The sequence below is a fragment of the Canis lupus genome, chromosome 20 (genome assembly GCF_003254725.2).
Source record: "Canis lupus dingo isolate Sandy chromosome 20, ASM325472v2, whole genome shotgun sequence".
In the NCBI taxonomy this organism is placed as follows: Eukaryota; Metazoa; Chordata; class Mammalia; order Carnivora; family Canidae; genus Canis; species Canis lupus.
Window position 1 is genome coordinate 4,922,035 of NC_064262.1, and position 23,790 is coordinate 4,945,824.

A 23,790-nucleotide genomic window follows, 5' to 3' on the forward strand; every position below is an offset into this window, starting at 1 on the left:
CATCTCATTCAGAAACACCCCAGACCACTCCTAAAATAATGGTTGACTAAATATGTGGACAACCCATGGCCGGCCATGTTGACCATCATGCCATGTTAGCCATGGGCTCTTCTAGCTAGCACGCTCAGGGAGGGGCCCGGGCCTAGGCCCAAACCACACAGTGTCAAAGCATCCCCTAGAACTTGGGGTGATGACATTGTGAACGTTTTGGGGAAAGGAGCTAGCAGTTATCAATCCCTGGCAAGTTCGTGCCAGGCAAGGCACCAGGGTCTTTGCATGGTCTTATTTGGTGCTCATAAAATATCCTCAGATGAGGGTCTGCCTTTTTTTTTTTTTTCTGTCAGAGATGAGGGAACAGAGTCTCAGAGAGGTAAAGTGTAGCAGAGTTGGAACTCGAAGTTTGTCTAACTCCAAAGCTCGCATTCCTCCCACAGCATCAGCCAGGGCATACAAATAACCAAATGACGGGAAACCCACATGCACTAGTTACAGTCACATTTTTTGCTGTATCAAACAGACCCCCAAAGGTGTCATGGCTCAAATATGATCTAGGTTTATTTCTCACTCATGTAAAATTCAAAACCATCTCCTCCAGGCAGTGATTTGGAAATAGAGCTTCTTCCACGTTGTGACCCCATTATCTCCACTTGGTTGTTTGTGTCAAGCTGGTGAAAAGGTAAACAGAAGGCAGGAATGTTTGAGAGGGCTTTGGAGTCCAGGCCTGGAAGAGGCTTCCATCTCATGAAGCGCATACATGCATTGCCTTAGGTTAGGTTTCCTCAAGGCAAAGCCTTAGCCTCACTCTTGCGGGAGAGCTCAATTGTAACTAGAGGGTGGGGGGAGGGTAGCGAGATGAGGCAGGAAAGAAATTGACCCAAGGATGTGGTTTCAGGAAAAGTCTACAAGTTGCTCTGGGGCATGAGCAACACTGGAGGGGTTGTTCCTCCATCCCACCGGAAGAGTGTAAGGTCTCAGAAATTCCCCAGGGAGGCTCCTGTTGGCTGAAAGCCACGCTCAGTGGAAAGGTGCAGCTGGGAGCTGTCAGCAGCCAACACTTCCAGAAGCCGGGAGGCGGTGCGCCACTTTGGTGATGGGGATCTGGGTGGAGCACCAGCAGTGTCTCCTGCAACCAGAGAGAGAAAGAAAAAGCTTTCATGGCAGAGAGCATTGGACCAGGGGCATGAAAGATAAGCCAGAGTTTTCCAAGAGTGGGGACTTCTAAATATTGACACCTACTATGAAATAATAAGCACACTCCTCACATCTGAGCTCGTTTTGTCCTCAGGACAGCCTTGTCATACTGTACGTTAATGATCAGACTCTCACTGCCTCGACTGTGGCCTCTTGAGGGCAAGCTTGGGTCCATTTCACTTCCAGTCAGTTCCCCTTTCTCCAACTCCATACTGTATGCTGGGCCCACAGGTGCCAGAATCTCTCAGACACAGTCCCTGCCCCCAGGGGGAGGTGCTGGGAGACAGGGACGGACACAGACAGCTACGTAAATGGGTCACCCCAAGATAGGACTGCTGCAGGAATCTCCCCAAGAGGGTTCCCTGCACTTGGCCTCATGATTGTACAGAATAGGTGCTAGGTGTTTACTGAATGAAGAAGAGGTCCCCAAGGCCTAGCTCAGTCCCTGGCACAGAGTAGGCTGCTCAAGAGAAATTTGTGGGACAGATGTCCCTGGGGAAGCATTTGGGCTCAGAAATTACTGTGCTTTCTGGTCACTCATCCATCCTAGCTAAGCTGGATGTTGAGTTAGCTGAATGTGTCTGTTCAGACCTTAGAGCTGCCATCCTGTCTGTGGCCCTGACCCCAGTGGACAGGCCTAATGCCAGACCTCAGCTGCTCTCTACTCTGCTCCCACTCTCTTCCTCATGTCTCTGCAGGAACAGGATATTAAGAGCCTTGAGCTCTGGAATAAAACATGTTACTTTGGTCCTTCATCCACTGCGATCATTATCATTGTCAGCTAGGGCTGCCACAACAAAATGCCACAGACTAGGTGGCTTAAGCCACCAAAATTTATTTTCTCACAGTTCTGGAGACTGGAAGCCCAAGATGAAGGTGCTACCAGGGTCAGTGTCTGCTGAGGGCTTTCTCCCTGGGGTGCAGATGGCTACCTTCTCACTGCATCCTTAATGGCCATCCTTAATGGCTCCCATGGAGAAAGAGTGCTCTGGTGTCTACCTCTTCTCATCATGGGGACCCACCCTCGTGACCTCATCCAACCCCAATTACCCCTCCAAGTCCTCACCCCAAATACCATCACATTGGGGTCAGGACTTTAACTTAAGAATTTTGTTGGAGCGGCACAACTCAGTCCACAGCCACCATCTACGATGTGTTGGCTAAGGGCATAAATAGCCAATAAGAGGGAAAATAGTCCCTGCCCTTGTGAAGTTTACATTCTAGTCAGAAGGAGGGAAGAAAATGGGCGAAAAATTAAAATATATGAGATACAATGAGTAGTGAGGAGAAAACAAATTTGAGGGGACAATGAGGGCAGGCCTCTCTGCAGAGCTGGGATTTAAGCTGAGATTTGACTGACGTGAAAGCCATCATGAGACACATAGCACTGAGTGTTGGCCCCAGCAGCTGGATGACCAGGGGGCAAGAAATGGTGGTCAGCAATGAGGCTGAAAAAAAATGGTGAAGCCTTATCCCATAGACTCTGGAGGCCCCCATGAGGAAGTGGATTTCACTCTAAGGGTATCAGGAAACCACAGAAGGGTTTTAGACAGGGAAGAGACATGGTCAGATTTCTATTTCTAGAAGTTCCTTTGGGATTATCCTTGGGGTCCATTCTGCAAGGGAGTAGACTTCCAGAGAGATGAAAGTGGGGTGGCAGTTTGGGGCTGGGTAGGAGCCTAGAACTAAACTAGTGGCCTGGGGCAAAGCAGTGGCAGTAGGGATGCAGAGAAGGTGGGAGCCAGCACCACTCGGTCCTAATTCTTTACCCCTCCTATAGTCTCACCCTTTGTGGCAGACTGCACCTGTATTCCTGGCTTGGCCATGTGACTTGCTCTGATGGATGGAATGTCCACAGACATGGCATCAGCAGAGGCCAAGACAGGCCCATGTTCTTGGGGTGTGCTAGCCCTGTGTCCTGTGTCTCTGCCATCGCCATCCACTGCGCCAGCCTGGTGGCGGGTGAGAGATGTGCGGAGTTGCCCCAGGCCAGGGCCAACTTAGACACCCTGGCCAGCCAGCAACCTCCAGACATATGAGTGAGACAAGCTAAGGTTAGCAGAACTGCCTAGCCCACCCCCAGCTTATCCTAGACACAGTGTTTATTGTTACCAGCTGTTTGTTACACAGCGGTATCATCATACTAGGCAGCTGATACAGAAGGAAAGAGATTGGAGTGCACTGGAGGCAAAGTCAACAGAAGGTGCTGATGATATGCATGTGAGAGTGAGGGCTAGGGAGAGGTCAAGGAGGATGCCCAGGTTTCTGGGTGCACAGGGTCCCCTAAATCCAGATAAGGAAGAGAAAGCCTGGGAGGCGAGCAAGAGAACAGGTTTGGTGGAGAAGATAAAAAGTCCCATTCTAAGTGCTCTGATGACAACAGGGAGTCATCAAGGGCTCTCCAAGCAGACCAGTGACCTGGTGACGGTGATGAAGGGGATGTCCTGAACTGAATGCTCTCTTCACTAAATGCCTTCCCCGCTGTGGGACTTTCCCAGAAGGTTGAATTTACACAAATGTCTTTTGTCCATTCCGTTCCCAGAGAGAAACAGACTGTATCCCTCCTTTCCAGTTGCTAGGACACTAATCTGTTTGAGAAAGGCGTAGGAACATCTGTTTGGTGGGAACAGTGCTTTTGGGAATTTATTTTGTATTTGTGATTCTATTGATTCTCCCGGTGCTCCAGGATTCTCCAAGGAGGAAGGGGTGGTCACATCCAGTCACCCGGGCAGCAGTGAGGAGAGCTGGCAAGGAGGGGGAAAAAAGTGAGCACCGACTGGATGTCAGGCCTGTGCTAAGGCACTTGCAGTTGTGTGGGTGTCATGATTTATCTGAGAGGGGCCAGTGCTCAGAGATAAGAGGCACTTTAGCTTTATCCTTCTTTCAAAGAAAGATATTGGGTTGCATCTGTCTCCTCACTAGAACATAAGCTCCATGAAGCTAATCCTTTGTTCACTCCTATACCCCTGGTGCATAGAGAAATGTCTGATGTGTAGTAATGACAGTACTTAACATTTGTGGGGTGGTTACTAGCTGCATGACACTTTGGTAAATTCTTTTAGACTTCAACATGACCCCTGGAAGTGGGTATTGTTTTGTCCCTGTTTTATAAATGAGGAAACTGAGCACAAAGAGATGAAATGTCCTGCCCAGGAAGTAGCAGAACTGGCAATCCCAGGCAGTCTGGCCCTAGAACCTGTGCTCAGAGTGGTAGGACAATCTGTTGAATGAATCGATGACCTTGCCCTTATCACACAGAAGAACTGTGCTCCTCACTAGAATGGCCCATCCCCCTTCCTTAGACATACAACAGCTGCAGGCTTCATCTGCTCTCATCTTCGTGGGGTGTGAACTTCCAGGAGGGTGGGGCTAGGTTTCCCCACTGCTCCATCTGGTAAGGAAACCACAGGTGGGCTCTGCTCAGATTCACCCAAGTACAAGGTCACTGGCTTCCCTCCAGGCCACAAGCAGCTTGCCAGGCTGTAGGAACTTTCACCACCACAGATGGAGTGGGCAAGTAGGAGGCTGTGCCCATAGGTAAGTCGGATAGAGCCAAGAGATGCCTCAGAGAATAGATGGTGTACCTCCTGCTACACTCTCAAGCAATGGTCCTCATAGGGTACCAGTCAGGACAGCCAGATCCCTTCAGTCTTGGGTCCCTTCTGTGGATCCTGCTGATTTCATCCCTCATCATGGCCTCACCTTCCCTCTTCCTTGATTCAGAAGACTTCAGTATTCTGAGGCCCAGGTCACCTGGATCTTCAGCTATTCTTCTCAAATCCATTGATTAGAATATGAACCTATGCTCTGACTCAGTGTTTCAATTTTTGAAACCTAAAAGGCCAGACTCAGAAAAATCAAAATGGCATTTGAAACCTCTCCATCTTGGCCTTGGAACTTAAAGTTCCTGGCATTTGAAACTCAAAAGTCTCAACTTTTCAAACTAAAAAGTCTTAGCTTCTGAAATTCTTGGCATATGAAACCCCAAAGTCTAGACTTTCAAAACTGAATGAATGGCATCAGGAGATGGGGAGAGGACATAAGATTCAGGGATAGGGTAAGGGTGTGTATGTGTGTGTGTGTGTGTGTGTGTTCACATGTATGGTGGAAACATCAGTGGATAAAAAGTTAACAAAACTCTTTCCTTCTCTTAAGAACAGATTTGACCTTGGGTTAACTTACTAGCTCTGTTAACCCTAGAAACCAGAAAAAAAGGAAGAATGTTGGTTGTGTTGCCAGGCAACATTGCTTATGTTAAAAATGGCTCTTGACCAGTGAATTGCATCTAGACTAGAAGAATCATGAATGAATTATAAGTGCCTGATGGGGATGCCATAATGTTGAGCTTTCTTATGTACAAAGACTCCTATAACTGGGTGTGTCCTTTGCAGGCACCCTGGAAGCTTTGTACATGGAGCTGTTGTTATAAGAGATATTGGAGAGTACAGCATGAGTCTTGAGGCCCACACCTGCCCAATGTACATCTCATTTCCTAGATGTAAGTTGTCACCTAGGGACCAAACATGATTAACTCTTGGAATGCTGTGGGACTTCTGGGGATAGGAAAGTCCTGGTGCTCCCATTAGGCAGGCTAATTCTCAGACTGTGTCCTTAGTGACAAGCGTGTCCCATGGTCAGGTGTGAATTTCATTGTCTGAATGAAACCAAAGAAGGTCCCTCTCCCCTAGGCCTTCCACCATTAGCTCGTGTCTCTGCTTCAATTACAGCTAGAGAAGCACTTGGAATATTCAGCTCTGCTAGAGCAACATCTAAAGGGAGGAGAAGGTAATGCCCACTACTTGCCTAGGACTTCCACTTACTGTACAAGAGTTCATATCATCTCACATAGCTCCCTTCAGCTGAGAATAACTGTGCCTACTTCACAGATGAGGAAACTGAGACTCCCAGAGGTAGAGACTTGCAGAAAACCAATGGCAGAGCTAACGTCTGGAAGACTCGCATTTAAGTACTGGTCTTTGGGTATGAGCTGGCAGGTCTTGTGGGCTATTCTGAACCTCAATTTCTCCCTTGAAATAAGTGGATGTGATTATATTATCATACAAGGAGGCTGTGAGGCTTGAGATAGTCCACTTTCAGATGTCAGGTGCTAAGTGCGGCAGAATTTAAAATCTCCACCCTTTATCCTGATCCTGTTTACTGCCAACCCACCCCAGGGCTGTACTATCTAGCAATATCTCTAGTTGCCATTGGCTGCATGGCAGATGTCCCTAATCCTGCAGAGCAGCATTTCCATGGCACAGATTATCTCAAGGCACAGCTAGAACAGAGGTTCTGGCTGTGTCAATAGCCAAATTTGATTTAAAATGGGGACTCTGATTGCCAGCATTCCAGAATCACCTCTGGAATAAACATAGTTGTCGTTAAAGCAGTTAGAAAGAGTCCATTCATTCAATAAATATTTGATGAACACCTACCATATGTCAGGCATTGTGAATCCCATTTTCTGTGACTATGCATAATCCTTCCCCTTAAAGTTTCAGTCTAGGGATCCCTGGGTGGCTCAGCGGTTTGGCGCCTGCCTTTAGCCTGGGACACGATCCTGGAGTCCTGGGATTGAGTCCCATGCCAGGCTCCCTGCATGGAGCCTGCCTCTCCCTCTGCCTGTGTCTCTGCCTCTCTCTCTCTCTCTCTCTCTGTCTCTCATGAATAAATAAATAAAATCTTAAAAAAAGAGTTTCAGTCTAGTTAGAGAGACAGACATTAATCAAGTAACCACTCTAATTAATATATAGTTTTTTTTTAATCTAGCAAATGTTATGAAGGCAAATTGCAGGGTATGATGAAAATTTGTAACAGGACATCTGTTGTAAACTGCTGTTGCTATTGCCCACCCAGCCTCATTCCCTCATTTTCTTAATTTTCATTTGGGGACCATGTTTCTCTCTCATCAGTCCATGTGATTCAGGTGGGGATGAGTTGAGGGTAGGCACATGACCCCGGCCAATCAGAACATTCCACTTCCTGACCACTTCATTGATTGGTCAAAGATTTGCATGTGACCTAAGTCTGGCTGATCAGATTCAACTCTGGGATTTTTATAATGGGTTAATTAAGGAAAGCAAGTTCTCTCTGCACTGGGGTTTCTAAACTAGAAACCTAGAAAATCTGGGTCTGCCATGGGGGCCCCCCAGGGATAGCCTATCTAAGCCTGGAGCCCCACAGAAGAAAGCTGAGAGATTTGCCATTAGGCAGCTTCCTGGAGGTGTCATTTGAGACCCTAGGTCCAGCTCTATCTGAAGCCATTACCCCTCAGCTTTTCTGTTATCTGAACCAACAGTCACCATTTTGGGCTTAAGTCAATTTAAGTTTGTTTTTCCACCACTTGCAATTGAAAGCTCTGCCTAGTACAGGACCAAAGGGTCTTGGAAGGCTTCCCTGAGAAGTGACATTCACGCTGAGTGCTGAAGGACGAGTAAGCGTAAACTAGGCAAAGAGGCCAAGTCTGAAATCAGCAGTTTTGGGGCTTGAAAACCTTGAACAATTTAGGAAAGGGGAGGGCCCTCATCTTGTGCACAGAAAAGGCATTCACAAAGGGCGATTATCATGGGGAAAAGGCAAATCACAAATCATACGTAATGCTTCAATAACTCACTGTCTTTCATTTCAATAGAGATGGACATGCTCATTTCTATCCACTTTTGATTAGACCTACCTACATTATACCACTGTCTCCTTTTGCAGACAGGAAGATGCCTGTCCCTGCACTGGTCATTCCCAAGAGGGCAAGGTCCACGCCTGCCTTTGAAGCACCTCTGCTTCTGGCTTTGGAGGCAGAAGTATTTTTTTTTTTTTTAAGGGAAGGGGCAATTAAAACAAAAAAGTAATAACAGACTGGAAATGGGGCCTGTTTTAAATGCAAATAGCTGTTTCTTAATTTACCAGTTTTATAACATTGTGTAATTTTGTGTTTCAGATTTTCTTAATTGTTAAGTGTTTGTTTTTTTTCATTATGAAAGTAATATAACCACATTTCAGGATATGAAGTAAAGAAAAAAAAAACTCTTTATAATTCCCTCATTTCAACCCAACCAAAGTTAGTTTTTTGGGTATTTTTCTTCTGTCTTTTTGTTTGGCTAATTCCATCCAGTGTACAGCCCATGCTTTTCAAACTCTGACATACCTACAGATCAGCAAGGGATTTGTTAAAATGCAAATTCTGACTCAGTGGGTCAGAGGCAGAGCCAGGGATTTCTAATAAGCTCACAGATGCTGCTGCTGCTGGTCTTGGACCATGTGATCAACCACACGGAGATGAGGTCAACTCCAGGCTGTGTGGCCTTAGGCAATCCACTCACACCTTTTGATCCAGTTCATGAGTCCTGCTTCTTACGGGGTCCCCTGTTGACAGTAAGAGGTGTCTAAGGCACACATGTCTAAGCACTGTTAAAATGTCACCGGGAGGACTCTATGGGTTTGAGAAGTCGTTGAGATAGCGGTGAGGTTCCTGAGAAGCTTGCCCCATTGGAGGCTAAGGAGGGTGGCCCAGTAACTTCAGGACTCTATCTTACCAGGACCAGAGTGGAACTGCTCAGGGCAGGGAGCGCACACCGAAGCTGCCACCCACATCTCCCATTCCCTTCTTCCCATCATGCCTGCCTCTCCTCCACGTGAATGCTAAACACGGATTTCATTAATCTCGGCTGCCAAGCTGGGCTATATGATTTCGGGTCTCAGCTGTGCCCCTGTCCTCAGAGCGTGTTCCCAGCTAAAATCTTAGCATATTAAATCCTTAAGATATCTGCTTGGGAGGGGGGCACTTTCAGTAAGAGACGTGCATTAAATCCCCACAGCTCTAGGGAGGCCTGCTCTATCTCTCTTCTGCCTACCACACACAGCATCTGCTCCTCTCCCCAGCACCCACAGTGGAAAAGCACCCGGTCATAGCCTGGCGCTCGACACGCGATGATCTGATCCCTCGTTATTTCCCAGCCTCATTTTCTTCTGACCCACACTCCAGCCACTCCAAAGGGCTCCCATGTCTCACTGTCCTGCCACTGCCAAGTCACTTCCTCTGTCTCAAATGCCCTGTCCCACCTTGATCGTCAAAGAACAAACGTCAACTTATCCCTCAGAACCTAAATCATAGGTCTCCTTCTTCAGGAGCCTTCCAGACCCTCTCCTGCAGTGGCTGACCTCTTGCCCTGCGCCTCCTTTTGTCTTGCACGGACCCGACACAGGGCATGACTTGGTAGCAGGTGGCTTAGGAAAAAAACGGAGGGCAGGACTTAATGGTTTTTTGTGGTGGGAAATTCCGGGGGGTAGAGCTGGCTTCAGACATAGCTGGGACAAAGGGTTAAACCGTGCCTCTGGGACCCTGCTTCCGGCTCTGGATAGGCTCTGCCTTCCTTCGGGCAGCCTCTCTCTCAGCAGTTTCCAGGAGCCCCTCGGAGCCCCTCACCTGACCCTTCTTACTTCAGGCTCAACGCACGACTTCACGCTCTCAGCAGCCCCACAAAAGCCCCAGAATCGAGTCTCATTGGTCCGGCTTGGTCACCTGCCAATTCTTGAGCCAATCACTATGGCCACGGGAATCAGCAGCTCTGATTGGCCCAGCCTGCGTCACGTGGTCGACTCCGGCGCGAGCGGTGCTGGGACGCGGAGGGGTGACGTCGGGAGGGAAGCCGGAGCTCTGGAGGCGGAGGCTGAGCGGCTGAGGCGCTGGCGCCGAAGTGCGCCCCTTGGACGGCTGCTGGGGCGCTTCTCACACTGTGGTATTTGTGTCTCTGTCTCTCCGCCAGCTGGTAGGGAGCGAGGGTCTTTCTAATTTCTAATTCTAGAACGTCATTCTGGAAAGGAGCTTAATAAGCAGCCATTAGGGGCGCCTGGGTGGCTCAGCGCTTGAGCGCCTCTGCCTTGGGCTCAGGGCGTGATCCCTGGTCCTGGGATCGAGTCCCGCGTCCGGCTCCCCGCAGGGCGCCTGCTTCTCCCTCTGCCTGTGTCTCTGCCTCTCTCTCGAATAAATAAGTAAAATCTACAAACAACAACACACACACGTGTGTTAAGGTGATGCTTCCTGACACTTCCAAAATCATCCGCCGAGTTTTTGCTGGTGTCGGTGTCCACGCAGGGCGAGTCCGTGGGTCTCGCGGGATCCTCACCGGCTGTTGAAGGGAGGGCTCCCTCCTCGACGGCGAGAACTGGAGCGGCCCCAGCGCCCTAACCGGGTTATGGGAGGCGGCCCAGGGGCCGGCGAGCCGCGAGCTGCCCCGCCGGAGCGCACCGCGCAGGCCACCTTCCCAGGACTTGAGGGTTCGCTGCAGGGGTTGGGGGGGGGGGGGCAGAGCGCGCGAAGGATCTTGGAAGCACCTCGGGGGCCCCTTGAGAATACTTCCCTTGGCTTGGCTTCCCTCAGGGGCGAGCCCTGAGAGGAGGATCCTGTGCGGCGGCGCTTCCCCTGGACCGGGATCGGGGTGCGCCGCCCCGACGGCGTCCGAGTGCGGAAGCGGAAGCGCAAGGCGGCCGCGGACACCGCTGTGGCAACTGGCGTGGAATGTGAGGCGCGGGGCGGCCAGCCAGGGTCGGGAGGAGGGGAGCGCAGAGGGGCCCACCCGAGGGGCCACGGCTCCGGCCTGTTTTCGCCCAGACTCTCCAGCTATTGGTCGGGGCTGCTCGGGGGACGAGCCTTCGCCAGCCCGTCCAGCTGTGAGAAAAAGGCCTCGGGGCCCGCCAGATGGACAGGCCGGGGCCTCACGTGGGGCGCCGACCGAGTCGGCTGCAACTCCGGCCTCCCGCGCCGGAAACTGCTCTTCAACCGAAAAACAGGCCAAAATATCTTAGATTGGAGGCATTCCAGATCCCTGACGGTGGAGCACGCTGGGCGCCTGCCTTCTCCCCAGAGCCGGGGGCGGCCTGAGGCGGACACGGGGGCCGAGCCCGTGTTTCCTCAGGCTGTTTCTTCTTCCTGCTCTCCCTTCACTTTTCCTTTCTTGCTGTTTCCCTCAAGGTTTTTTTTTATTTTTATTTTTATTTATTTTATTTTATGATAGTCACACAGAGAGAGAGGCAGAGACACAGGCAAAGGGAGAAACAGGCTCCGTGCCGGGAGCCCGACGTGGGACTCGATCCTGGGACTCCAGGATCACGCCCTGGGCCAAAGGCAGGTGCTAAACCGCCGAGCCACCCAGGGATCCCCTTCCCACAAGTTTTAACGGATGTCACACAAAGATGCTCCTGAAGAGAACACCCTGACGATTTGAAATGCAGTGCCTGGGGTTTGGTAAACAACACAGGTTTTTTTTTTTTTTTTTTTTTTTTTTTTTTGTGATAGTCACACAGAGAGAGAGAGAGAGGCAAAGACACAGGCAGAGGGAGAAGCAGGCTCCATGCACCGGGAGCCCGACGTGGGATTCGATCCCGGGTCTCCAGGATCGCGCCCTGGGCCAAAGGCAGGCGCCAAACCGCTGCGCCACCCAGGGATCCCACAACACAGGTTAATTCTTTTTCATCTCTCCTAAGAAAACTATGATAGCGTAAGTCAGGCATACAAGGTGGAGGAACAGTTAGGTAGCAAACACCCATGTACCCACCCGCAAGCTTTAGAAGTAGACCATATCCAGCGGATCCCATTTTTTCAAGAAACACCATCCTGCTAGAGATGTGGAGGCAGGAGCCTGAGCTTCCAGGATCCACTTTTCCCTTCTCAGCTGTGGTATTGCACAGTCACTTCACTGAGCCTCAGTTCCCTTATCTATGAAATGGGGATCATGGCAGTACCGACCTTAGGGAGAAAGTGAGCTGATGAACGTAGTGAACGTAGGTGATCATTGCCTTTTTTTTTTTTTTTTTCAAAATGTTTCATTGCATTTCTTGATGAATCTGAAAAGCCTCCATCTTTTTTCCTCTTTCAATGACTGAAATCTTCACTCACAATGTTTCTAGCACAATAGAGTTCTTAGTGAAAAATGAGCAAAGGGAATGCTGGCCATTTCTCAAGACTTGTCAGCAAGCAAATACAAGGATACCCACTTCCCAATATTCTAGGAGGGGTCGTTGTGTAGGTTAGCTCATGAGTGAGTGAGTATGTGTCTGTTCCAATGGAAATATTCATTTATTTGCTTACATAGGTGTCCTCATTGTGTGTTGGGGGGGGGTAAAACACGTGCATGAACTTCATGTCAGTGAACGCTGTCCCCTGACACACTTTTATCTAGTTACATTTTTTTCCTGTCATGGTAATCTTTGGTCATTTTTATCCTGTTACAGTAATATCCAAATATCCTGACATTCCTCCAGAAACTCTCGATTTCTGTTTTCTCCTTCCTGCCAAGGAAAAAAAGGCAAAAAGACCTTATATCCTAAGTCACAGTGCCCAGCCCCATCAGGAACAGCTTTATTTTTTTTTTTGATTTTTAAGACTTTATTTATTCATGAGTGACACAGGCAGAGGAAGAAGCAGGCTTCATGCAGAAAGCCTGACATGGGACTCAATCCTGGGACCCCACAATCAGGCCCTGGGCTGAAGGTGGTGCTAAACAGCTGAGCCACCCAGGCTGCCCCAGGAACAGCTTTAGAACAGAGGGACATCAGATACTGCTGTGTAACAAACACTACCATCTCAATGAACATTATTGTTCGCGAGACTGCAGGTCAGCTGGGTGATACTCCTGGTCTCAGCTGGGCTCACTCACATGTCTGAGGTCAGGTGAGAGTCATGTGGGGAGCTTTCTGATCGGCTCTGGGCCCTCTTATACTGGTAGGGCTCAGATGGCTGTCAGCTGGTCCAGGGTGTAAGCTGGGACACCTGGACTCTCCTCTGAGTGGTTTTACATCATCCAGCAGACTGACCTCCTTTGTTCACAAGCATGAAAGAAAGTGTGCAAATACAACTGGCATACCATCACTTCTGCCACATTCTACGAGCCAGAGCAAGTCATGAGTTCAGCTCAGATTCAAAGTGGTGGAGAAATAGACTCACCTCTCAATGAGAGGGGCTGCAAAGTCACATTGCAAAGGGAGTGAGGACAGGGAGGCCATTAATACAATGAATCTACTATGAAAGGGAAGTATTCTGGAATGGTCAGTCTATCTCCTCTGCCACTATCCACAGCTGAGTCGTGTGGGTCTTCAAATTGCCAGATTCAGCCTTGCTCCAGGGAGGAAGGGAGGGAGAGAAAGAAGAAGGAAGAGGATTGGGATCTTGGTAACTCTTGGTAACATGGCTCTCTCCCTCACGTCCTTCATGTCTTTGCTGAAACTCACCTTCTCCCTATCTGCCAGGTCTGTCTAGAGAATGTAGCCCCTCCTCTGCTGCTCTCCCCATCCTGCTCCCTTCTTGATTCTTCTCATTACTTAGCACTGTATAATTTAGTACACAGTTCATCAAATTCACACATCATCAAAAGCAAGAAGAGCCATTAGCTTTGTAGCACAAAGAAGGAAAAAAAAATACCACCAATTAAACTGTAGAACAATGCTGGGACATCATTGAATGTAGGATACACCCTGATTTCAGACATGTGAAATGTGAGGAAAAAACCCACATCATAGACTGGATGAAATATGATGTATTTTACTTATTTGTGTGGTTTCTTTTCTGTTCTCCCCACGGGAGTGGCAGCTCTATGAGGACAGGATCTCTGACTGTTTTGTTGAGTGCTGGGTCTTTGGCACACAGGACGGGCACCATGGAAGGTGCTGTTGCAGTACTGTTCGATATTGAACGCTTCCTCTTCACCCCCAAGAAAGTGCAAAACCTAGAATTGCCTTAACACCGCCCAAATGGGGTGTATGAATACCCGATGTGAGATGCAGCATGCCAGTCAAGGGATCTGGTGGGAAAGTAATCCTCTGGGGTAGTGACAGCAGGGACCAGCACCAGCAGGGACAGCAGGCACCAGCACAGCAGCCGGCATGTCATAAATGCTCAATAAATATTTACTGGCTGGGTGAACTATTAGGTGGTCTGAGATGTCTTGGATCCCAAACTAAAGACGGGTGTGGGGCCACTCCAGAGCCTGGTAGGAAAGGGCTTACCTCTGAAGGACCATAGTCATTACTATGGTGTGGACGGCACCCCCTGGGGCTGACACACTGCTTGAATGGCCAAACACAACCACCTTGGCTTCATGCCTCCATGTCTCAGGGACTGGGCCCAGTGAGAGAAGGGTGTGAACGAGTGAACATGGCGACTCATGGGACCTGTCACAGGTTGGGGAGTGGTAATGGGTCCCATCCTCACATTTACACCGGGCCTCACACATTCAGATTTGAGACATTCCAGGGAGGTCATATTCTGTGTGAATTTCAGGCAGTGTTTTGTAAAAATGTTAATGAAGTCTAATTTTAACTGCAAAATCGGAAGTAATACAAATATCTCCCCCTACACACACACACACACACACACACACACCCCAGTAAGTGGAAGGAAATTCAAGAGTCACACATTTTCAGAGAGGGCAGGCCAAGAAAATTCTAAGTTGTACTGCACCACTGCCACACGGTGGCGCCACACCAGCCATAAATGGAAGTTGCCGCTGTCCTGTCCTTGTTGGTCTTCGAATTATGAGAGTTTTAAATTACACAAGGTCTTCGGGAACACTTCCCTCACATATACCTTGTGTTGTTCATTTGTTCGTTGATTTGTGCCATTCAAAATATATCACTTTGTTACACCATTTCTTCATTATTTGGTCTATCAGGAGCTCCCAAACATGGAAATGGCCCAGAGTCGCTCAGCTCTGAGAAGTCCCAGAGATATACTTCCCTGTTGACCCGGAAGAGGCAGCTTCTCCTTCCCCCATCCATCCATCCTCAAAGATTCCATGTGCACAAGTGTGAAGCAAATACTCCCCAGCACATACCCTAGAAAAGGTCTTGTGCTGGGAACTAGATGTTAGAGATGGATCAAATGGGGTCCCCAGCACCTAGGGGCTGGGGGCTCTCAGGGGAGGCGTCCTGGAGCAGATATTTGAGCTGAGTCTTGACCTTCATTAGGTTGAGAGTGTGGACATGAACATGAAATTATTAACTACCCACCTAAGTCTTTGTCTCATTGATTGAACTATGAGCTCCTTGTGGTCAGGAAACATTTTATTCATCCATTTTTCTGCCCTACTATTTAACATAGGAACTGGAAAGGGAATTAACTCTGCAAGGTTCTTAGAGCCCTGCCTGACACGTACTAAAGAATATGGAAGTGTTAGCCACGGTTGTTCATGCTGTTCGTGTTGTCACGTGGCTATGATATAATTAACCAGAATTGATGTACAGAATGAGTGAGTGGTGTGGTGGGAAAAGGCTCAAATCAGAGACCTAAGGCTTGGATTTGAGTCCAGGTTGTGTCCCTGACTAGCTCTGATGCTCAATTCGATTTCTAGAAAGCAAGGATAATAAAAACCTTTCAGACCTGGTATTTTGATGGTGAAATGAAATTTGAGAACATGGACAGAAAACAACCAGCACATAGAAGATGCTCTATGCTAATTCTGTTCACCTTCTCATGTTATGCACCCTCTCCCCCAGCCCCCAGCATAGCACTGGGCATGTGTATGGGCTCAATAAATATTTGTTAATGGATTGATAAGTAATATTCTCATTGCTTTAAGAATATTAATCATGAGACTTGTTCAGTGTCTCAGACAAACCTTTAAGCAGGAATGGGAAGTATCTGACATAGGAATCTCTCCTCACTGCTCAACATCCAAGGCAGACATTTACTAATCAGTCATGAAATTGTACTAGTCATGATCAGCCAGCTAAGGTCATGTATCACTGGCAGGGTGCCTCAGGTGAGGCCAGTTAGTGCAGGTGAAGCGTTGGCTCCCCTATTGGTCCAGGGGAAGAACAAACAGAAGCTTTCATACACTCTTTGGCTCATTGGCCAGAATTGGTTGTGAAAAATAAACAGGCTTGTATGTTGACTCACTTATATGAAGAGAAACCCAATTTCTTTATGACAAAGTACCTCTCACACTAATGAGTCTCCCTAGAGCTTGTAAGAGTTGGAATTTGATTTGATTTTTTGTTTCCTCTAAATTACCAGGAAGGCTTTTTTTTTTTTTTCTTTTCCCTTTAAGTGGCAGGAAGCATCATTCCATCTGAAAAAATCATCATCATCATGCCTCCCTTTCCTGGGTGGCTGACTCACTTGCTAGGCTCCAGGAGGCACTGCCACTCAGTTCTGGTTAGGGGATGTGGGTGCATGAGTATGCACACACACACCTGCCAGGGGCACAATGCACCATGCTTGAAGCGGGTGTGTCCCCCACGCCTGGGGCTGCAGACAGAAACCATTCTGCAAAGGCTTGTTAATTCTTAGATGGCAGGGTGTGAATATCGTCTGACATTTCTCATGCATCTTCTCTGCACTCCGTCTCGCCCACGCCGAACCATGCACCTGCAGAAGGGAACACGAGTGTGCTTGTAGCAGATGTTGTGTGCCCTAGGAATGCTTAAATATGTACTCTAACGAAGGCGTTTGTTACCCAAACACAGGACCCAAGGGAGGAGGAGTGGGTGGGGGGCATTGCTCTGGCTTCCCCAAATCTATGTCTGCACGACCTGGGTGGGTAGCCTGTTAAATCCCAGCCACGGATAAAAACAAAAGGCTATCCTGGCTTTATTTTATCAAAAACCAAGCTCAGGAAGATGTTAGAGTTTATTATATAGAAGAAAAAAAACCCAAACAACATATGGGCTGTGGAGTGAGAGAAACCTGATTTTGAGTCCTAACTCTACCATTTAACTTGCTAGGTGAGCTTAGGCCAGTTGCTTAGCCTCTCTGAGAGTCCTCACCTGATGTCTTAGAGGTATTTCTCAGGATTGTGGTCAAGGCCTGCTCGGTTAGTGATTCATAAGCTGGAAGCAATGTCGGATATTATTTTCTTTATTTGAGCTTCTAAGTTAAGGGTGGCATGTTAAGGCAACTTTGTCCTGATATTAGAGATATTATGAACTTTTTCTTGTTGGCTCCGGTTTTCAGCTTCCTGTCCCTAACTCTCGCATTCTTATGCATTGTGGGGGTAGCTCTACGGATACTCTCTCCTGCAGATCCAGCCCCTTCCCCTGGTTTGAGGGGAAAATGTATTATATTGCTCACTACTTTTTTGGTTGCAAGTGATGGAAAATGGGAATATATTTATTTAATGAGAAAGTTCAAGGGTCTGACTTCCTTTTTTTAAAAGATTTTATTTATTTATTCATGAGACACACACAGAGAGAGGCAGAGACATAGAGAGGGAGAAGCAGCTCCCTGTGGGGGAGCCTGATGTGGGACTCGATCCCAGGATCATGACCTGAGCTGAAGGCAGACACTCAACCACTGAGCCACCCAGGCATCCCTCTATCTGACTTCCTGAGGTTGGACACAATGCACAAATGGACTACCTGAACTTGATTTTACTTGGTTTCTGTCTTTTCCACTTTCTCCAGGTTGGCTCCATTATCAGGATTTTCCTAATGGCCACAAGATAGTTGCCAGCAATATTGGTTCACACTCAACGTGAAAAAGGTGAGCCTCTGTCCCAGCATTCTTAGCAAATCCTGAGATTTACTTTGACTAAGCAGGGTAAGGAGATCATGAACCCGGCACCATGGCCCAAGGAATGCAACCACACTTACTGGCTGACACCAGGCCACACCTTTTCACTAGAAAAGGTTCATAATATCTCTAATATCAGGACAAAGTTGCCCTAACATGCCACCCTTAACTTAGAAGTTCAAATAAAGAAAATAATATCCAACAATGCTTCCAGCATATGAATCACTAACCTAGCAGGCCTTGACCACAATCCTGAGAAGTAAATACCTCTTAGACATCAGGTGAAGAGGCTCAGAGACATCACTTTGGACAAAGAATGTGCAAAGCTACCTCCCCCCAAAATTGAGGGTTCTTGCTAGCAGCATGGGATACTGGCAAGACAAACTGCAGAAATCTACTACCTGTGTCAGCCTAAAGCTGTGGTCCAAGGAGCCCAGCATTGAGCCTTCTCATTGATGTATTCCCCTGGGACCCAGTGTCCCTGCTCTGGCCACAGGCCCATGACTCAGATAGGTGTTGGGAAAATGGACTTAACACTACCTGCTTGGGTGTTGTGAGCAATCAACAGGTCACCATAAGTAAATGCCTAGCTCATTGTGTGGAGGCAGTGCTTTATGCCACCAAAGTCATTTCCAATGTTCCTACCTCTCTGTAGGAAGATTGGAACCATGGGACTGAGTTCTGGCCAATGGACTCTGGATGGGAATGGCATACATATTGATGGGGTGGCCTGGCCACCTTCTAGTCTTGGAGAGCGGAAGCAAAGTGCTCTGAGAAACTGGAGCCATCTTGTGAATAAGCCCTAATACCTTAGTCACTGTGTGGAGGCAAGCCACCCAGGAGGTCAACTGGATCCAGGTACACTGGACTTTGTGACACCAGCAACTAAACCTTTGAGGGACGCCTGGGTGGCTCAGTGGTTGAGTGCCTGCCTTTGGCTCAGGTCATGATCCTGGGGTCCTGAGATTGAGTCCCTGCATCAGGCTCCCCGTAGGGAGCCTGCTTCTCTCTCTACCTATGTCTCTGCCTCTCTGTGTGTGTCTCATGAATAAACAAATAAAATCTTAAAAAAAAATACCCAAAAAACTAAACCTTTGATATGTTAAGTCACTGGTTCTCAAAGAGGGCATTTGATAATATCTGGAGACATTTGGGTTGTCACAGTGAGAGGTCGGATGGGGTGAGACATCTAGTGGGTAGAAGGCGGTTATTCTGTTAAGTGCCCTACAATGCCCAGGACAGCCCCCCTCAGAGAATTACTTGGCCCAAGATGTCAACAGCACTAAGGTTAAGAAACTCTGCTCTAAATGTGAGCACTGTGAGAGAAAATATTTGTTATGGCTCTGTTTAGAATCCTCCAATGGCTTCCATCACACCCAGGATAAATTCTGGACCTCTCCCCTTGATCTACAAGGCTCTGCAGGATGGGGATCCTGCCCACCTCTCTTACCTTTACATCCTAGCCTCTCCCCCTCCCTCACTTGATGCCAAGTAGCTTTGCCTTCATCTGACCTCTTTTAGACTTCAGGGCCTTTGTACCTGCTGTTCCCTCTATCTTAAATGCACTTCCTCCTGCTCTTCCAATTACCCAGGTACAATTTACATGTCCCTAGCTCAGAGACACCTTCCTTAACCACACAGTCTGTATTAGATCCCCTACCACCCAGTGATTCTCCGTTATCACACTACATTACCATTATCAGCGATCACAACAAGCCTGATTTATAATGAGGTAACATGCTGGTTACCCAGGAGGGGAGAGATCTGTTTTCCCCATGGAGTGTGAGGACATGAGGAGAGCACCATGCCTATGTCATTTATTTCTGTCTCTCTGGCACCTGGCACAATAGCTGGCACATATGTAAAGGTAAAAAATAAATGTGTTGAATGAATGAGTAGATGAGTAATGGGTAGAAAGAGCAGAGTCTTTGCAGTCGGACACACCCCTGGACTGAATTCTGGCTCCACCACCAGCTGTGAGTCATCGTCACTCTCCAAGCCTCCATCTGCTCATCTGTAAAATGGACGTAAGAATCTCATCTCCCAGGCTACTATGAGGATGAAAGACAGCAAATGCAGAGTGCCGGCATGATTCCCAGCACAGAATAAGCACTTGTAAGCTGTGTGCTGAATATCAAATGCACAGATAAACACATTTCCCTGTGTGCTGTCATTTTGAAGGCGAAAGCTGGGAAGGAAGGTTGGCAGATGAAGTTGGGATGCCAGAACCCAGTTTACCCAGCACCTTCTGCTTCTCTCTCTCTATCAATGATCCCACCCCCCTTCTTCAAGACCATGAACTTAGGTCCCTTCTCCCAAAGTCAAAGGACCCAGGCTGTGGATTTTCCTGCAGCCTGCCTCTGCCTTGCAGGATCCAGGAGTGATGCAGCCATCATTAGGGTCTCTCTAGTGAGATTCATAGCCCCTCCCTAAGGGTGTCTCCCACCCCGCTGCCTCTATCTGTGTCCATCTAGACCATGCAGGAAATGAAAGTAGGCAGCAGATCATTTGCAATAAAGAGCTCCGTGATTCCCTGTGATGTCTGCAAAAATGAATATGATTCAGGGCCTCTTTCTTTCAAAAAGAGTCTCATAGCAAACTTGAGGCCCTAAAGGAACTTGGATCGTTTCTACCTCTGGGTGTGTGAAGAGTGGGGATGGCAGGCAGGACGCAGAGAAGGTGGTGAACTGGTGGAAAGATGGGTGCAGAAGCCCCATCTTATAGGAGAGACAGGAATGTGAGGTTGGGAGCTCCCGCCTGGTTTCAGTGTCCACACTGAACCTCCCTAAGTCTCATTTCCCTCAGCTGTAAAAGGAGATGGCAACAGGCCCTGCCAGGTTAGGTTATCATGAAAAGCAAATGGGGTAAAACTTGTACAGCACCACTTGACCTTGGCTGACCCAGGTAACTTGCTTCCAAAGAGTAGGTATGCAAAGGGCTAAAGATACCTTAATAGTAGAGAAATCTACAAACCTGGCCTCAGGTCTGGTGATCAAAGTTAATGTCAGTGATCGGTGACTTCAGTAGAGTCACTAAAGCTTCAGCTTCACAAGCTGGACTCCAAACAGCCTGACCTGGATAGGGGTGCATTAAGATGAACCAGTTTTCTCTTGCCCCATCTCTGCAGCCAGGCTCTCTGGCCACCCTTCTTTGGCACTTACTAATGACACCTCAGGCAGTTTACAACCCCAGGGCTCTCTGGGGTGGAGATTTTAGATCCCCTCCTCCCAGCCAGTGCTGTGGATGCACCAGCTGTCCTCTTCAAGCCTGGTGGTGGAGCCTGTTTTGGGTTGGAATGTGTCCCTGCAGGATGCCTGGGTGGCTCAGTGGTTGAACGGATGCTTTGGGCTCTGGGCATGATCTCAGGGTCCAGGGATCGAATCCCGCATCGGGCTCCCTGCAGGGAACCTGCTTCTCCCTCTGCCTATGTCTCTGCTTCTCTCTCTTTGTCTCTCATGAATACATAAATAAAATCTTAAAAAAAAAAAAAAAAAGGAAAAGAAATGTGTCCCTGCCATCAAATGATGGGTTGAAGTCTCAACCCCAGTGTCTCAGAATGTGACCTTATTTGGAAATATGGTCATTAACAGGTGTGATTAGTTAAGAAGAAGTCATATGGAGGAGGCTGGGCCCCAATCCAATATGCCCAGCAGCCTTATAAGACGGCCACATGAAGACAGAGACGTAGGGAGACGACCAAGCAAAGATGGGACAATTGGAGTGATGCATCCACAAGCCAAGGGACACCAAAGACTGCCAGCAAACCACTAGAAGCTAAGAAGAGGTAAGAAGAGGTGAGGAATGACTCCCCAACAGACTGCAGAAGGAGTGTGGTCTGCTGGCACCTTGATCTCAGACTTTCAGCCCCCAGAACTATGAGACAGCGTCCTATTGTCTTAAGCCACCATGCTTGGGCCTGAGAAACTAACACAGGGCAGAAGGAAGGGTCTGCTTTTCACGACTTCACGGCTTTCAACATCTTCTGAGGGATGCCCCCATTCCATCATTGCCAGGTCTCTGACTTGCCCTCTGTGCCCCCTCCCTGGAGCCCCTCACCTGGCCTCAGGCTCCTCTGCTCCCTCCCTGCAGTGAGGCTGGTGTGGGGTTGAACATGGTAAGGCTTCTTCCCCCACTCTTTCTTTTCAAATTCACTGATTTGAGGTTGGGAGTGACACTCAGGCCCCTGTGATGAGCCGTTTTCTCCAGGCTGTAGAAATCTTAGTACCTCTTGTATTCAACTGGAGCCTCAAGCACCAACTTCCCAGGTGGCAGGACAAGCCCCGCTCACCATCCCGTTACTCCAGATTGCAAGCCCAGGTGGGTTCTCCAGGCCCCCAAATGATCCTTGTCACACCCCAGCCTGTACCTCGGGTCTCCTGGCATTCACCTGCTTGGGCCCTGCTACCTACAATGACCTAATGACAGGTGCCTCCTGCAGAAATATTCTGGGGTCAGCTCTTAGAAAATGTTTTCCCTTCCCCAGTAGAGTTAAATGGCTGGATGAATAAATGAATGAATGGAAATCTACTAGAGGAGGAGGTTCTGGAACTAGACTGTGTGAGTTCAAATCCTGTGACCAAGATTAGCTGTGTGACCTTGGTCAAGTTACTTCTCTGTCTTAGTTTCCTCATCAACATAAGGACACTAACAACACATACTCTTGAGGACCTTGTGGGGATTCAGGGAGATATTGCCAACAACAGATTTTGTGCATGACGCCAACCAAAGTTAGCTACTTTGTTATCCGGGTACAAGTCTCAGTATCTTTCTGCCTCATCCTGTGTCTGTGCTTAGAACCTAATTTCCTTAGGTCCAACCTAATCTTTTTCCACCCATTGGGTTTGGCTAATTCATCCAGGGCTGAGTAATTTATTATCACAGACAGTGCTCTGGAGACAGAACAAAGGTTAAGATGCTATGGGCTGAAAAAAAAAAAAAAAAAAAAAAAAAAAAAAAAAAAAAAGATGCTATGGGCTGGATGCATGAGGGAGAGACACATTTTTAGTTTGAGGAAATAGGATATGTAGAAAAACTGTACACATGCCAAAAGGGGGCCTGGATGAAATTAAGCCTCTTGACTTAACTGCCGATTAAAGCATTACAGCAGCAGCACAGGCTACAGTCTGCAGCCAAGCTGCTGAGACGTCGTGTTGGAAAAATGACTCCAGGGCCCCCTTTAAAAATAAGAGCATGGCTTGGTGGCCATGTCCACAGGGAAATAGCTGCTGTTTCAGAAGGTCTCCTCCCTCTCCCTTATTTAAAGCACCTAGGAGATTTGACAAAATCCAGCAAGAGATGAGAAGGTAGAAGATAATTGGTGTCCCACCCAGTCCCAACCCCTGGGGACCCAGCAGGGCGGGGGAGGGGGGAACTAAATGAACCTCAGAACACTGCAAAATATGCAGCGTCATAACACAGACTGTCTTCAACCATGTGCCTTCTGCTGTGAGAAAACTGGCGCTGAGCAAAACTTCTGTATCCTGCAAGTGATGCATGCACAGCACCTGTCAGCTCTCAAACCATTTCTGTGCTCTGGATCTCCAACATCCTGTGGGCCCAACCAGGGAACACAGCGGAGGCACAGAGGGGTGAGGCAGTGTTCTCGAGGTAGCTGAAGGGGTGAAGCTGGGACTGAGTCCTAGGATCCTTGGAGGAAAACCCATGCTCTCTTTCACCGGGCTACAGTACCCCTGTCTGCCTCTTTCTGCCAGAATGAACCCAGGTCCAGGTCCGAGGTCTGAGATCTGGTGGAGGAGATGACCCCCTAGGAAGAGAATGGCCTGCTAAAGAACATAAGGGCTGTGGCCTCAATTTTTGTATTTGGTAGCAGAAGGCAATTCCAGATGGACCCAGATGTCTGGAAAACATCAAAGGAAGAATCTGAAGAAGCAGGATATGTGAAAAATCTCTGGTGCACTTGGAGGGCATTTCGGTCAATCCGTGATTAAGTTTTCCCTGCTTCTCCAGACCTTGAAGTGTATGAGGCTGGGGGGAATAAAAGGAGCTTCCTTAGCTTTTTCTTAGTAATTTGAATGGCTTGGAAGGTAATTAAAATCAGCTGGTTGCCAGTCTAGTGAGAACTTCTGGTAAAGGTGATGGTA

General features: G+C 48.3%; 2 long non-coding RNA genes across 4 annotated transcripts; one reads left to right on the plus strand and one right to left on the minus strand.

Annotated features, from left to right (window-relative positions):
* Positions 1–530: 530 nt before the first annotated feature.
* LOC112661128 (uncharacterized) lies at positions 531–10,691 on the minus strand. Its single transcript, XR_003137444.3, has 2 exons — positions 8,333–10,691; positions 531–1,123 (listed from the first exon to the last, which is right to left on the minus strand). It is a non-coding gene; the product is annotated as an uncharacterized LOC112661128 (long non-coding RNA).
* LOC112661132 (uncharacterized) lies at positions 9,809–18,757 on the plus strand. Of its 3 annotated transcripts, none has more exons than XR_003137447.2 (3): positions 9,809–9,953; positions 17,581–17,659; positions 18,345–18,757. It is a non-coding gene; the product is annotated as an uncharacterized LOC112661132 (long non-coding RNA). The 3 variants fall into 3 exon arrangements; XR_003137449.3 differs by having other exon boundaries at positions 9,809–9,923; XR_007404252.1 differs by lacking the exon at positions 9,809–9,953 and adding an exon at positions 11,480–11,641.
* Positions 18,758–23,790: the final 5,033 nt, after the last annotated feature.